General features: G+C 39.4%; 1 protein-coding gene across 2 annotated transcripts in view; it reads right to left on the bottom strand.

The window, feature by feature from the left end:
- LOC131078181 (truncated transcription factor CAULIFLOWER A-like) overlaps positions 1–15287 on the bottom strand; it is a 235677-nt gene that overhangs the window by 99458 nt on the left and 120932 nt on the right. The window lies entirely within an intron of this gene.

Here is a 15287-nt window from a genome sequence, read left to right as displayed (position 1 = left end):
GTCCAAAATGAGGCAAATCGGGTTTTAGAGAGAAAATAACAAGTTTTATTTTCACTTTTCCCACTTTCATGCCAAAATCGGGTTTTTTAAGACAAATAGCAAGTTTAATTTTTCACTTTTTCACTCATCAAGCCAAAATCAAGTTTTTTTGGACAAATGAGAAGTTTAAAATTGTCAAAAATGCATTTGCAAGGCAAAATCGGGTTTTTTGGAGCAAACTGCAAGTTTAAAAATACTTGTAAAAGGGAAATAAAATCCCTACAACAAGTCAAAAACACTTGCACATATGTAATGGGGATTTAAAATCCCTATTACATGTGAAAACCATTAAAGTAGGGGTTTTTTGAACAAAGTGCAAGTTTACTTGCAGTTGAGCCAAAAAATCCCTATTTTAACTAAAAATGACCAAAAAACAATAAAAAGATAAAAACATTAAAGGGGAAACTTAAAATAAATTACAAGTGACATATTTAAAATAAAAGTGCACATGTAATTGATCAAAAATTCCCCTACAAAAACCATAACAATGAATATCATTAAAACTTGCAGTTTGAAGAAAATTCTCCACCTGCAGTCTAAGTTTTAAAACCCGAAATTGAAGGAAAGGCATAGCAAATGAACCCAGAATTGGACGAAATTCAAAACGTAGTTCGAGAATGGACTAAGGATCAAGCCAGTCCAAGGATTAGTCGAAATTCTGCCTCGGGAAGCATGCCATAGAGTAAAAATTTCCATTTTTTCATAAAAATTTCACCGTAGTGGTCCTTCATTTTTGGAAACAAAAATGAGGACAACACGTCCATAGCCTCAGTGGAGTTATCCGTATATTACCAAAGCCAATATTTTGATACTTCTTTTCTTTTTTTTTCTAATCTTTTCTTTTCTTTTGATATTTCATTTCATTTCCATCAATTCCTCTAGCTCATGAGCAATGAAGCTTACTATGGGTTTGGGGATTCTAGTGGTGTTGAAGTAAGATGTAAAGTTTTCACCAACCATAACCTCTTCTAAAACATCAGTATGACTCGAAGCAAAGGCCCCGATACTATGGAAAACATAACCGAAACAACATCACCACCCCACCTACAGACAAAGACTCCGAACACTTTAGGCCCCCCAAAACCCTAGACCTAAGGAAAACCATGCAAGCGAACAAGCTCGAGGGAGACCGACACCAAAGGCCGCAAACCAAAACCAAAACAAAACCCAAAGCAGATGAAGCAAAAAAACCAAAAGGGGAAAACCAAAAACCCACGGGGAAAAATCAACAAACAAACAAACAACACAACAAACCAAAACCCCGAAGGGAGACAAAACCTAGTCTAGTATAGTACAAAGCAGGCCTCAGAGGGAGACCTATGATTGGAAATAATGCTTAAGGAATTGCCCATTAATAGGCAATGGAACATTCTCCCCTGTCAGAGTCTTCAATTTGAACACATTATCTCCGAGGATTTCAGAAATTTGATAAGGGCCCATCCACAGCTTGTTGAACTTATCATGATTACCTCTTATTTCATGGGCCTTATCCCAATACAAAACTAAGTCAGAAATCCGGAAACACTTGACTTTGGCTTGTTTGTCAAACCATCATTTGATCACTCCTTGATGCTTCACGAATTTATTAAATGCTTGATTCCTTTTCTCCTCAAGGTGTAGCAACTGTGAAAGACATGTTTGAACCACATCTTCACCATCCAGATATTCTTGCAGGAACTACAGAGTTGGAATTCTCAGCTGGATGGGAAACATCAAATCCTGTCCATAAACTAGATGATAAGGGGATGTACCCAAGGAGCTCTTTGTTATTGTCCTATCTACCCACAGAGCGAACCTCATCTATGTGTGCCAATCCTTGGGAGTCTTATCCAACAACCTCTTGATCACACTCATAAAAATTCTTATTTGTTGACTTAGCCAGCCCAATACCCTGGGCATAATAATTAGAAGAGAATTTCAATGTGATCCCATACTCAAAGGCCCAATTCGAAAACTTCAATGATGAGAATACAGGGCCATTGCCGCACACCAAGGCGTGTGGACATCCAAATATTGTAATAATGTTCACCTCAAGAAATTTGATCCCTACATCTGTGGTGCATAGTTTTAGAGCTTGGGCATTAGACCACCTTGTGCACTAATTAGTAGCTATAAAGATGTATTTATGTTGAGCTGAAGAACCGGGATTGATTGCTCCAATAAAGTCCAATCCCCATTGAGCAAATGGCCTCACTTCAATAACTGGCTGAAAACGCATAGCAGGATTCATCTCTCAAACATCGGCTACCTAACATGTGTGACATGCTTTCACATGTTCGTATGCATCTTTAAACATGGGCCAATAATATCCTGCTCTAGCAATCTGATGTGTTGTAGCCAAACCACCTTTGTGACTTGTTCCAAATTTACTATGAAAATGTTCCATAATTTGTTTGGCTTCTTCTTTCCCTACACATCTTAAGTATATCCCCTCATGATTTTTCCTGTATAGCACAACTCCTTGTAACATGTATCTCTGGCTCTTCATCTTTAACGCCCTCTTCCGGACAGGATTTAGATGCGAAGGGCATCTATGGTTCAATAAGTAGTAAACAACATCATCATACCATTCTACAGGAGATCCTTCCTGGAGAACATATGTTTGTTGTGCTAGTACGGGTCCTATTGTGGCAATTGTTTGTGCTAATGCTTGACCTCGAAATATTTTCATCGGCTTTATTTCAATGTCATATTCTTGGATCGTGGCAACCCAATTGCCTCTTCTTTTACCCAATTCATTTTGCATCAATAATGTCTTCATAGTCCATACGAAACAATGGCGAACACCTTGCTTCTCAATAAATAATGTCTAAATTTCTTAATACCCTTGACCAATTCATAGGCCTGTTTCTCCATGTTCAAGTATTTCAACTCTGCATCCTTCAACGGAGCACTCATGGAAGCAATTGGAAGTTCATCCTTCTCTTCAGTTCTCTGAGTGAGAATTGCTACGCAAGTATGCTCTGAAGCAAAGGAGTACAAATAGAAGGGCTTGGTATAATCGGGGCTAGCAAGGATTGGAGCATTAACAATTCCTTTCTTTATTTCCTCAAATGCTCGCGTCGTTGGAGCTGTCCATCCTATCTTTTCTCCTTTTTTCAACATGTCATTCAGTTGCTTCATGATCTCAGTCAATCCAGTAATAAACTTCTCGATGAAGTTAATCTTACCAAAGAATGATTTCAATTCTATTTGACTAGCAGGCAAGCCAATCTTTAAAATAGCCTCGATGTGCTCCGGATCAATAGAAATTCCTTTCTCAGAAATAACTTGTCCAAGAAGATTCCCCTCAGTTACACCAAACATGCATTTCTTGGGATTCAAAGATATCTCGTACCTTCCACAATGTTGGATGATTTTCCTCAGATCGTCAATATGATCTTCCCTTCTTTTAGAAAACATCGGGAGATCATCCATATAGATTATTATGCATTTCCCTATTAAGTCACAAAATGCAATGTCCATCGCCCTCTGGAAAGTGGTTGCTTCATTGATCAAGTCGAATGGCATTCCCCTATAGCTGAAGCTGCCCCACTTGGTGGTAAAAGTTGTCTTCAATCTGTCTTCTTCCTCCACCAGAACTTGGTTATATCCAGAGTATCCGTCCAGGAACGACATCATTTGAGAACCATTAACAATTTGCAACACTTCGTCCAAAGATGACCGAGGGTAATTATCCTTCTCAGAAGCCCTATTAAAGTTCCGGAAGTCAACACATAACCTTATTTCTCCATTTTTCTTTCATACCAAAACTAGATTGACGAGCCACGTTGAGTGCCTCACTGGAAATATTATCCTTGCTGAGAGTAATTTCTTTACTTCTTGATAAATCAGTGGCTCCAGCAATGGATTCACGGGCCTCTGCCTCTGCCCAAAAGGCCTGCTTCTTAGCTTTAGTGGGATTATGTGTAAAAAGAGAGGTATCATAGGTCTTCAAATCCTCGTATCCCCATGCGATAACATCAGAGAATTCCTTCTAATTTTTCAAAATTCTTTCCCTTTCTTCTAGGGTACAAACTTTCCCAATAAACATGTTCTTCACTTGTCCATCCTTCCGCAGGTTTACGACTTCACACTCACTACCCTCCATAGTTTGATTCCTGCTCAACCTATCAAAATCAAAGAGTCTTTCTAATTCAATCATTCCACAAGGGATAGTATTTGTCTTCAAGTTTATTATCCCGTTGTAGCGTCCTAAAATTGCGACACTTGCAATTTCGACTGTATTTCGGTCTTCACGATGGCGACGCAACACGCAACCTGAATGGAGACCCCGAAACCTGATTATGACACTGAAAACTGCATTTTCTTGCACCCTGGCCTGAACCTCCTTTGCACCCTGCTGTCCCGGGAGGTGGGACCAGAGCGCCCAGCGCCCTGGTCCCCCAGGACCATGGCGCCCAGCGCCCTGGTCCCTGGGTCCTATTTTGGGACCGGTCTCTTTTGGACTTCGGGTCTTTATGTTTGCAAATTGGAAAATTATCTTTCCTGGTCGGCCTAAGGTCGGGAAAATCAGTCTATTAACCCTAATTGACAAGTATATAAACTACTTTTCCTCTCCCATTTTGGGAGGTCAAAAAGGGGAAAAACATATGTGTACAAGCGTGGAAACTATACTCAAGCATTCAAGCATTCAAGCATTCCTTCAAGTAATTGATCATTTCAAGTCTCCATTCAAGGCTAAGTGTTGTATTCAAGACAAGGATTCAACCATTGAAGAGGAGATCACATATTACTACATACAACATACAACAAACAACAACATCTATACCTTCGCACATAAGGATACAAACATCCTTACAACAAGGTATTAGTACTTGTTTTACATTACATACATTTACATTTACAGCATTTCTCATTTCTTGGTTAATTCCAAAACCGGGGTTTGACCTAAAGGCAAACCCCTAATCCCTAACCCCCCAATCGTCTTCGCTTTTCTGTGTGTAGGTTGCAGGTACGCAGCTGAAATTGAAGATCTGGAATCCTTGTGCAGAGACGAACAGATCCCCCTTCGTTTCGCGGATTTTTCGGAGGACCGTGGCGTCGGGCGCCATCGTCCCGACAACTTTTGCTCAAATTTGCAGGACAGCGCCGTATCGACATTTTACTGCTAATTCCAGGTCCGCAGCTTCATCCTATTTCCCTATCTCAGTTTATAAGCGAATCTTTGTCACTTTCTATGCATTCCTAGCTTAATTCTTCTATCAACATTCTTTACAAAAGAGGGTAGCCTTGCTTTCTTAACCCTTGAAACACATTTAGCAACCAATCTTGCATTGTGTGGGATTGGATCTTGTGGGTTTCAACCCCTCTTTTGAATGTAAAGTCTCTCCCCTAACTGAAAAACCATCAACCCTAGCGACCTCCCTTCTCTCTCCTTGGAGTTGGAAGAGGGGAGAGCAACTAGGGTTCGATCGCGATTTTCCGCTTTACATTTTGGTGAACCCGATGTGAACATCCTTTCTGATTTTTCATGCCTAGATCTGAAAATTGGATTCCTTGATTACATTTCCATGTTTGATCTTTTGCAAAATTTTAGAGGTTAATTGCATAAAAACCCTAAATTTTCTTTTTAAGCAATTAAACTTGTGAAATGTTTAATTGTTGATGCTTGTTTCAGATCTACCCTTCTATTACAAATTGTCAATTCATATTTGTGCTTTAATTTTGAAAATTAAGTGGTCAAGTGTCAAAACCCTAATTTTTGAAACCCTCTTGATTCAACCTTTGTCCGACAATTTCACTGATCAAAACATCTTCAAATCGGCTGTAACTTTGGATTCCACAATAAAATCACAATATCTTTCATCCCTGAAAATTTGGAAAAAAGTTGCGAGGACCATGTGCACTCTGAGCGCCATCGTCCCCGACATTTTTTCCGAAATTTCGGGAGCGAGATCTTACTGTATTTTCCTGCTAAAATCCAGAATTTTGGCTGATTTTATCAATTTTAACACCTTCAAAATTACTGTCAAAGTTGGTCTAGCGATTGCTTGGATTCAGGCTTCTAATCATTCAAAAATTGTTGAAATTGAAATTTATGTCAAAATTGTGTTTCTTACAGTCCTAAATCTGAAAAGTGTGTTATCATTCATTCGAAATTTCAGTGATTCATTCGAATTTTTGCAATTTGTGACTTTTGAAACTAAGTGCTTAATCACAACTTTGATTTCCGCTTTCAGAATTGAATTTTGCGTGAAATTGAGTCAACTTTCAAATTCCAACAATTGCATTGCTTTTGGTATTCCCTCTAAAATCATAAAATTCAAAATTTCAGGTTCCCTCTCTTTTTCAAAATTCAAATTTTGCATTTTTCGACAATCTTGGTACGGTTCAATTTTGAGATTGCAACTTTAATTTGGCCTATCTACAGATCGTAAAATCACTCAATTTTTTCAGGTTAGTTGTAAAATCATCATAACTTTCATCCCTGCAAAATTCGAAAAAAGTTGCGAGGACCGTGTGCACCCTGAGCGCCACGGTCCCAGACATTTTTTCCGAAATTTCGGGAGATTGTCCTGATTGTATTTAACAGCTTAAATCTAGAAGATTGGCTGGTTTTACTGAAATTTACTACCTCTAAAATTGAAAATCTTCTCTCTTTCTTTAGTGCATGAGTTTTACAACAATAAGTCCTACTTACACTATTCCCGTTAGACGAAGCCTTAGAATTAAGTCCTTCCAAGGTTTAATTACTGAGGAGATGGAACCTAATTTGAATGGCCTTTTTAACGAGGACATGGGTAATTCCTCTAATCCTCCTAATGATGAAGAAGCTCTCCATGAGGTTTCTGTAGAACAACTTTCAAAATTGGATAACCAATTTGACGATTTTCAACAATGGATGTCTCAAGAATACCCTGATAGTCAAGCTCTTCCTTTAATTGAGGGTCTAAAACGTATGCTTCAAAGTGATAAGAATGGAATTGATATTTTGCGTGATATTGCACACATTGTGGATTCAAATGTGATGCCTATAAAGAGTTGTGCCGAAACCTTAGGTTATACACAACCTCCTACTCAAGACAATCATTCTATTCCTTTGACGACTTCTATTGCTAGTATACCTACTTTTACATCGAACATAATGACTACTTCAATACAAGATATTCCTCCTATGATCACTAGTCATGGGGGCAATCCCTCTTCTTCAATCAACCCTCTTCCTTCATTCAATCCGACTTCTTCATTCATTCCTTCAATAAGTGTTCCTATTACATCTCCACAAATGAACATGACGCAAGGGGGCAATTCATTTAACCATTCCATTCTTCCTTGTAGTGTTCCGCCTGTCCAATCATCTCCTATGTCTAACTATCATAGTGTCCCACCACCTTACTCTCTACCTTCTTTCAATAACATAACACATCCATCACAATCTAACACGTCTAATATGAACTCTTCGACTGAAGCGACCATTAACAATCTTGCACAAACTGTCTCTTCTTTACAGCAACAAATTGCCTCTATGAATCAATCTAAGTTTAGTGTGCCCACATTTGATGTTGCAAGCCCACTTTCTCTTGACATTGTCCGAGCTATTCCCCCTAAACATGTTGAAATTCCACATTTGGAGCTTTATAATGGTAAGGGTGATCCTCTAACACATGTTAAGACCTTTCAAACAATATGTACTGATTTTGCTTATGACCAAAGGTTGCTTGCAAAACTGTTTACTAGAACATTAAGAGACAAAGCCCTACAATGGTATTGCTCGTTGCCTTCCTATTCTATTACTTCTTTCGAACAACTTGCAAATGTTTTTATTCAACAATTTCAAAACAATATAAGTCCTAAAGTTACTTTGATTGATTTAATGCATTGTAAACAAGGTGTTAAAGAAAAAGTGACTGATTTCATTGGTAGATATAAGCATTTGTATGCTCAAATTTCTTTTCCAGTGCCTGACAATGATATTCAAAGAATCTTTATTTCTAATTTACAAAAAGACATTAGAGAAAAACTCCTGTTTTCTGAGTTTACTTCTTTCCAACAGTTGTGCGCAACTCTTCACAATTATCAACTGACTGTGAGTCAAATGGAACAATCACATCCTATGGCTCCGAGTGATAAGGGTGATAGTAGTCAACAACCATTTGGGAAGTTTAAACCGAACAGAGAGTCCATTAAATTCAATGAAAACATCATCAACAACAATGTGAATGCAGCATCAGGTGTGTCTCCTATTTCTAAGTTTTTCAAGAAAGAAAGAAAGTTTACTCCTTTGAATGAATCATTGCATAGTATTATGAATAAGTTATTGGAACAAAATGTGCTTACTCTTCCTCCTATAAGGCAAATTGATCCTACAAAGATTTAGTCACCTTATTTTGATAACAAATCTTTTTGTCAATTTCATCGTCAACCTGGGCATGATACTGAAAAATGTTTTGCTTTAAAGGGTAAAATTCAAGATTTGATTGATAATAATACTATCTCTGTTTCTGGTGTGAATGATAAAGGCAACACATCTGTAGCTCCTCCTAACCAAAATCTTCAGATTTTTACTGATCCATTGCCTTCTCATACCTCTAACACGATTGATACTACTGATTCCTCTGTCTCACCTGATGATCTTGTGTCTATGACTCCGAATGTGATTAACTTTGTAGAGCAGCAAGAAAACCCTAAAGAACCTTCCATCACATTTGATTCTAGTGAAACCATCAGGGCACCTGATGGTCCTTTATATATAGTTGCAAAAGTCAAAAATACACCTTGCCGTGGAGTGCTTATTGATCCTTCTTGTATGGTTAATGTCATTATTGAAGAATTTCTTTTTACTTTGCAATTGAATCAAGTGATCTATGATGAAACAAATGTGGTTGTGAAACTATTTGATGCATTTTCTTCTCCTGCAATTGGTTCTATTACATTACCTATTGAGGTCCGTAACAAATCCCTTGATGTAAACTTTGCTATTATTCCTTCATCCAAACAATTTCGTGTGAAGCTAGGCTATCCTTGGCTATCTTCCATGAAAGCTATTGCTTCTCCTATTCATAAGTGCTTGAAATTTCTCCATAATGGTGAAGTTGTTAATGTCAATCATAGTCTCTTTAAACCAGCTGAAAGAACTTCTAGCGTTCCTATTGATTATTTTTTGCCTAAACAATTCCAATCTCTTCCTCCGCGAAGTGATCATCTTTTCAAATCTTATCAAAAGTGGAAAACAGATATGATCCTATCTCTAAGTGAACCTAGAACACCCAAACTTGACATTCCTATCATTCTTGAGAAGGAAGTTCTTCCTTTGAAAGATAAAACTAATGTCTTTCCTCAAGATGATTCCCAACCCATTCCTATGGATGTGACTATGCCTATATCTAATAAACTTCCTAAAAGTAGACCTATCCCTCCTCGTCATGATGGACTTGGTCTCCTTCCTAAACCAAAAATTCCTCCTTTATATGGAGCAGTTCCTCCTCCTTCTTTTTATAGAGAGAAGAGACCTTCCTCTTCTCCTATTATCCAGCCTAAGAGACCACAACCTAAACACCCAAGTGATAAGGATGAGAACATTCCTCCTCCTCAATCTTCTCAACTTCCTACTAAGACTAGACGAAATCGTTCTGCACGTGAACGCCGGCGAAAGCGTCGTCTTAGAGCTCAAACTTTGCAATCCCCAAAAACACCTTCAACAAGCATTATTCCATTTTCTCCTCAGCCGATGATTGAGCCGAAATCTCCTAAACATAAGATGCATGATGGTTTTGATCCTGTGCGAGTTAAAGATCCTATTTTTATAAATCTTGATGATGATATAGATGAAAATGTTATTCATGATGCAAATGTTACTCCTGTTCATTCTGATAGTGAATATGAACTTGTTGACATTGATAACCATCTATCTAATGAATTTTCTAAAGCACTTATCCTAGCTCCTAGACAAGAACACTGTGGCTTGGGATATGAACATAGCCCTTGTTTGGATCTTGTGATAGCTCCATCTGCTGTGTTGGATGTTCCTCCTCTAGCGTGTTCCCTACCTTCCCGAAACATTGATCAGCAAGATCGGGGGGTAGATGACGTGCTAGACTAGTTACATTAGCATAGCAGATTCTCTCCTCCTCTATTGTTACTTCTTCTATATGTTACTCTCATTCTTCTATTTGTTGTCCTTAGTGTTGTCTACTTGAGGACGATGCAAAGCATTGAGATCTCTCGATCTCTCTCATGTTGACTCAAAAGACACATGTGTTCCCTTCTTCTAGGTGACCTTCCTTGATTGGGGAATGAAGAACAATTATGCATACATACATATGATATACATGAATAATCATACCGCATACTGACCCCGAGGAAAGCGAAGTCACCTTGTGCTTTGTGTTTTGTGTCTATTATCCTTGGGCTTATCTCACACTTGGGGGCTAAATCCTTGTGATAACGTGCTCCTTTCCTTTCTCATTCTTATATGTATCACTACCTTAAAGCAATCACCCCCGGTGAGGCGTGTGCGATCGCTTTAGCGTAGGGGGGCATACATCCCGTTCATATCTTTTCAAGATACTTGAAAATTTCTTGGCAAATTTAGCTTTGCCTTGAAAATTTTTGATATCTTTCTTACATGACTCATAGTGAGGGAACCTTACTACTGACAGTCATGGTTCTCCCTCGTGATCTTCCCTTTTACTTTGTCAATCGAAGTCGTAAGATCCTTAGTCCACTGGAGGCTTGGTGTATCTTGCCTCCTTGACGTGGTGAAAGTTTTTCAATGTTGTTTCCTTGTACTTTACCGGAAGTATGAGCGTACGCTTATACTCCCGCTAAAGTGGGGGCTAAATGTAGCGTCCTAAAATTGCGACACTTGCAATTTCGACTGCATTTCGGTCTTCACGATGGCGACGCAACACGCAACCTGAATGGAGACCCCAAAACCTGATTATGACACTGAAAACTGCATTTTCTTGCACCCTGGCCTGAACCTCCTTTGCACCCTGTTGTCCCGGGAGGTGGGACCAAAGCGCCCAGTGCCCTGGTCCCTGGGTCCTATTTTGGGCCCGGTCTCTTTTGGACTTCGGGTCTTTATGTTTGCAAATTGGAAAATTATCTTTCCTGGTCGGCCTAAGGTCGGGAAAATCAGTCTATTAACCCTAATTGACAAGTATATAAACTACTTTTCCTCTCCCATTTTGGGAGGTCAAAAATGGGAAAAACATATGTGTACAAGCGTGGAAACTATACTCAAGCATTCAAGCATTCAAGCATTCCTTCAAGTAATTGATCATTTCAAGTCTCCATTCAAGGCTAAGTGTTGCATTCAAGACAAGGATTCAACCATTAAAGAGGAGATCACATATTACTACATACAACATACAACAAACAACAACATCTATACCTTCGCACATAAAGATACAAACATCCTTACAACAAGGTATTAGTACTTGTTTTACATTACATACATTTACATTTACAGCATTTCTCATTTCTTGGTTAATTCCAAAACCGGGGTTTGACCTAAAGGCAAACCCCTAATCCCTAACCCCCCAATCGTCTTCGCTTTTCTGTGTGTAGGTTGCAGGTACGCGGCTGAAATTGAAGATCTGGAATCCTTGTGCAGAGACGAACAGATCCCCCTTCGTTTCGCGGATTTTTCGGAGGACCGTGGCGTCGGGCGCCATCGTCCCGACAACTTTTGCTCAAATTTGCAGGACAGCGCCGTATCGACATTTTAGTGCTAATTCCAGGTCCCCAGCTTCATCATGTATCCCTATCTCAGTTTATAAGCGAATCTTTGTCACTTTCCATGCATTCCTAGCTTAATTCTTCTATCAACATTCTTTACAAAAGAGGGTAGCCTTGCTTTCTTAACCCTTGAAACACATTTAGCATCCAATCTTGCATTGTGTGGGATTGGATCTTGTGGGTTTCAACCCCTCTTTTGAATGTAAAGTCTCTCCCCTAACTGAAAAACCATCAACCCTAGCGACCTCCCTTCTCTCTCCTTGGAGTTGGAAGAGGGGAGAGCAACTAGGGTTCGATCGCGATTTTCCGCTTTACACCCGTCAGCATCAAATTTTGCTTCTTCTAGTTACCCTTCATCAATTATTTGTGTCATAAATACATCCGAGTTTGTAAGAAAATCCAAAATATGTTTATCATCTTCAAACACGTGAAAATTTGTAACATTGTCTGGCACGGAGGGAACTTAAGTCAATTCCACTGTAAATTTCTTCAAGCCTTCCATGGCAAGGGGCTCCAAGGAACAGGCTGCTTGAGCTTATGCGTTCGCGGTCTCATTATCACCTCTATGTATCGTCTTGATGTTGAATGCATCAAAACTCTCAATCAAGTCCCATACTCTATTACGGTAACGACACAACCTTTTGTCATGACAAGCATATACTTTCCCTATTTGCCGCACAACAATTTGTGAATATCCCAGCACAAGCAAGGTCTTCACACCTTTCTAAATTGCAAGGAACAAGCCATGGACTAATGATTCATATTCGGCAACATTGTTGGTGCAGGGAAATTGCAGTCTATATGCAACCAAATAAGCCTCTCTAGTTGGACTGATCAATACAATTCCAGTGCCATTCCCATTCTTGGATTTGGACCCATCGAACCTTAAGATCCATATTTGATCATCATTTTGAACTCGGGGCGACTGAACAACTTCTTACTTCCTTTCCTTTTCTTGAGAAATTTTTGTTTTTTCATCTTCAGGTTTCGGTGCTACCTTGGAACAGTCTCCAAAATTACTATTTTCTGTAATACTTGTCACTGTTGGGCTTTGTGGGACCATCTTTATTACTAGCCAATAGCAAGCTTGCACATTTCACAAGTAAACTCCGAGTGAAAAGCATTGTGAATTATGCACCAGTTGGGTAATAACAAATCACAAACACCAACTCCTCTACCCAACCGAGTCTCCTACTCTACACTCTTTAGGACGTAATCTCTAAAATTATCAAATGTATCCAAGCCGCCAACCGGCTATTCTTCGGGGTTATCTTCGATAAGAATCTCGGTGGAGTTAGGCATCCCTTCCTTCTGCTCAATCTTTGTTGAGCCATGCAACATCAAAACTTCCTCAACCCTAGGGCTATAGGTACCCAGATCAGTCTCCAAAAATAGGACCTCATTATCTTCTTCGCATTTGGTGATTGTCAGGTGCAACTTAGGTGTCTTGTCAATCCTGATCTGATTAGGAACACCCTTCCTCGGAAGCCACATGTGATAAAAATCAGTAGAGATATATCCGTTCAACTTCTTTGACTAATCTCTACTTAATAACATGCCATACCTGTCTAGAATATCCACGACCGAAATATCAATACAACTCTGCACCCTTGGGACGGCATCCAATTGCATGTGCATGTTATTGAGTTCCCCGACAACGGGTACTTCAGTCCTGTCAAACTGGGTGACCTTGTTTGTCTAGAGAGGCATTAAACCCAACTTTTGACATACAACCAGCAACATAACATTGCTAGAGGAACCAGAGTCTATTAAACAATTGTATAAAAGCTTGCCAAAAATAATAATAGAAACCAATAAATGAGTAGGTTCATCCCTTTCTTCATAAAAAATTGTAGGCTTCCTCCTTTGATCACCATTATTGCCAAACTCCCAACTTCTCGCTCCCCGCTATGAATCCTGACCCGTAGCCAGTGCTTGGACAATTTTTGTAAAAGTTGGCTTCATGGGCTCACTAACTTTCTGAATTGTTTCTTCTTTCTTCACTACAGGGGCACTTTGCGGAGCTGGTTCAATCGTTGCAGCATTTTGTTCTTGTGGAACGTTGGGAGAATTCTGAACCATTCCAATAAAGCTCAGGGGTTGTTATGGAGCTTCAAATGCATCTGAAGAGACTTGCGACACATCCCCGACAATCTTTGCATTCGATACCAGGTTTGAATTGTTGGGAGCATTTCTTGGAACATTTGTCACATCTTGTGGAGCACTTCTCGATATAGGAGCATCGGTTAGGCTTCCCAACAAAGAATCTCTAACTTCAAGAATTTTCATTAGTTCAAACGAAGGCAAGCTTATCTTAATTTTCTTGAATTCCTCTAGAACATAAGAGCTTAATCTTTTCAATTCCTCCCTAGGAGGATTATCTTGTTGTCTCCTTTCTGCAAGCTGTGTGGATAGGTGGATTCGTTCTCTTTGAGGAGTAGCTTCTTGCCTGTACTCCGATGAATCCCTCAAGGGACTGGGAACATTGCTAGCATTAGGATTTAGAGGAGTTGAGAAATTTTTTGGAGGGATAGACGACGTTATAGGCTCATAGTTCCGATAATTACTCTGATACGCATTCGGGGCAGAATTTCCATTTGACTATTGAAATGCCTGAACCTCACCTACTACTTCTACTAAAATACTGTTGTTTAGCAAACGGAAAATATACCCATCTTTGACCAGAGGTTCATCCGGTGAAACTTTTGATGAATCTTGATACACCAACGCCTCCACAGGGCCATTTGCTGATGTTGGTGGGAATTTGTAAGATCCCCGTGGTGGCGTATAATCTTCAAACTCAGGAGGAAATCTAAAATCCTCTAAAATCAAGGCCTAGTCATATCTTTGTCTCAGGACTATCTTGTATCCCGTTGTTGGAGGATTTTTCAGGAACTTCAGAATTCTTCATTTCCTGCCTAAAATATCGGCAGCTACTTGGAATTCGTGACATTGTAGCTCAAATGCTGACTTGTATTGTGTACCCCGCACCAAGTTGACAAGGCGGCTTCTGCAAGGAATACTTTATCTATCGGCCTACTGTCAGAGGGTGGCGGATTATCCAACAATGAAGGTACACCCCCATTGTTTGGTGCCGTGTTCCATGTCTTCTTATGGAACCCTTGATTATTATTATTATTACTTTGAAAACCATGGTTACTATTCTGGTGTCCGGTACCATGTCCCTGATGATTTTCATGGTGATTTGGAGGGTTATTTTTATACACCCTATTGCCTCCTTGTTGTGCCTGATAATTTCTCTACATGCTTTGCATTTGGTTATTCTGATTTATGAGATAAGTCACCTTAGTGGACAACCTCTTCACTTGTTCTATCAGCTCCCTCATCTCGTCATTTTCTTCTTAAGTTATAGATGAAGTAGTCATGTTTTGCAGGTAGACTGGTTGTGATGGCAAAACTTGTGATATCGGACCTCCTGAATGAGGCATTAACTGATTCATAGGAGCAGGAACTGGGTTGACAACAAGGAGATAATTCGTTGAACCAGCTTGCAGATAGTAAGGTATTATTCCTATAGCAGTTGTGGGTGATTGAAGGATAAT

Source organism: Cryptomeria japonica, chromosome 3 (assembly GCF_030272615.1).
Source record: "Cryptomeria japonica chromosome 3, Sugi_1.0, whole genome shotgun sequence".
NCBI classification, from domain to species: Eukaryota; Viridiplantae; Streptophyta; class Pinopsida; order Cupressales; family Cupressaceae; genus Cryptomeria; species Cryptomeria japonica.
The sequence above is the reverse complement of the archived record's forward strand: the minus strand, read 5'-3'. Positions and strand labels throughout refer to the sequence as shown.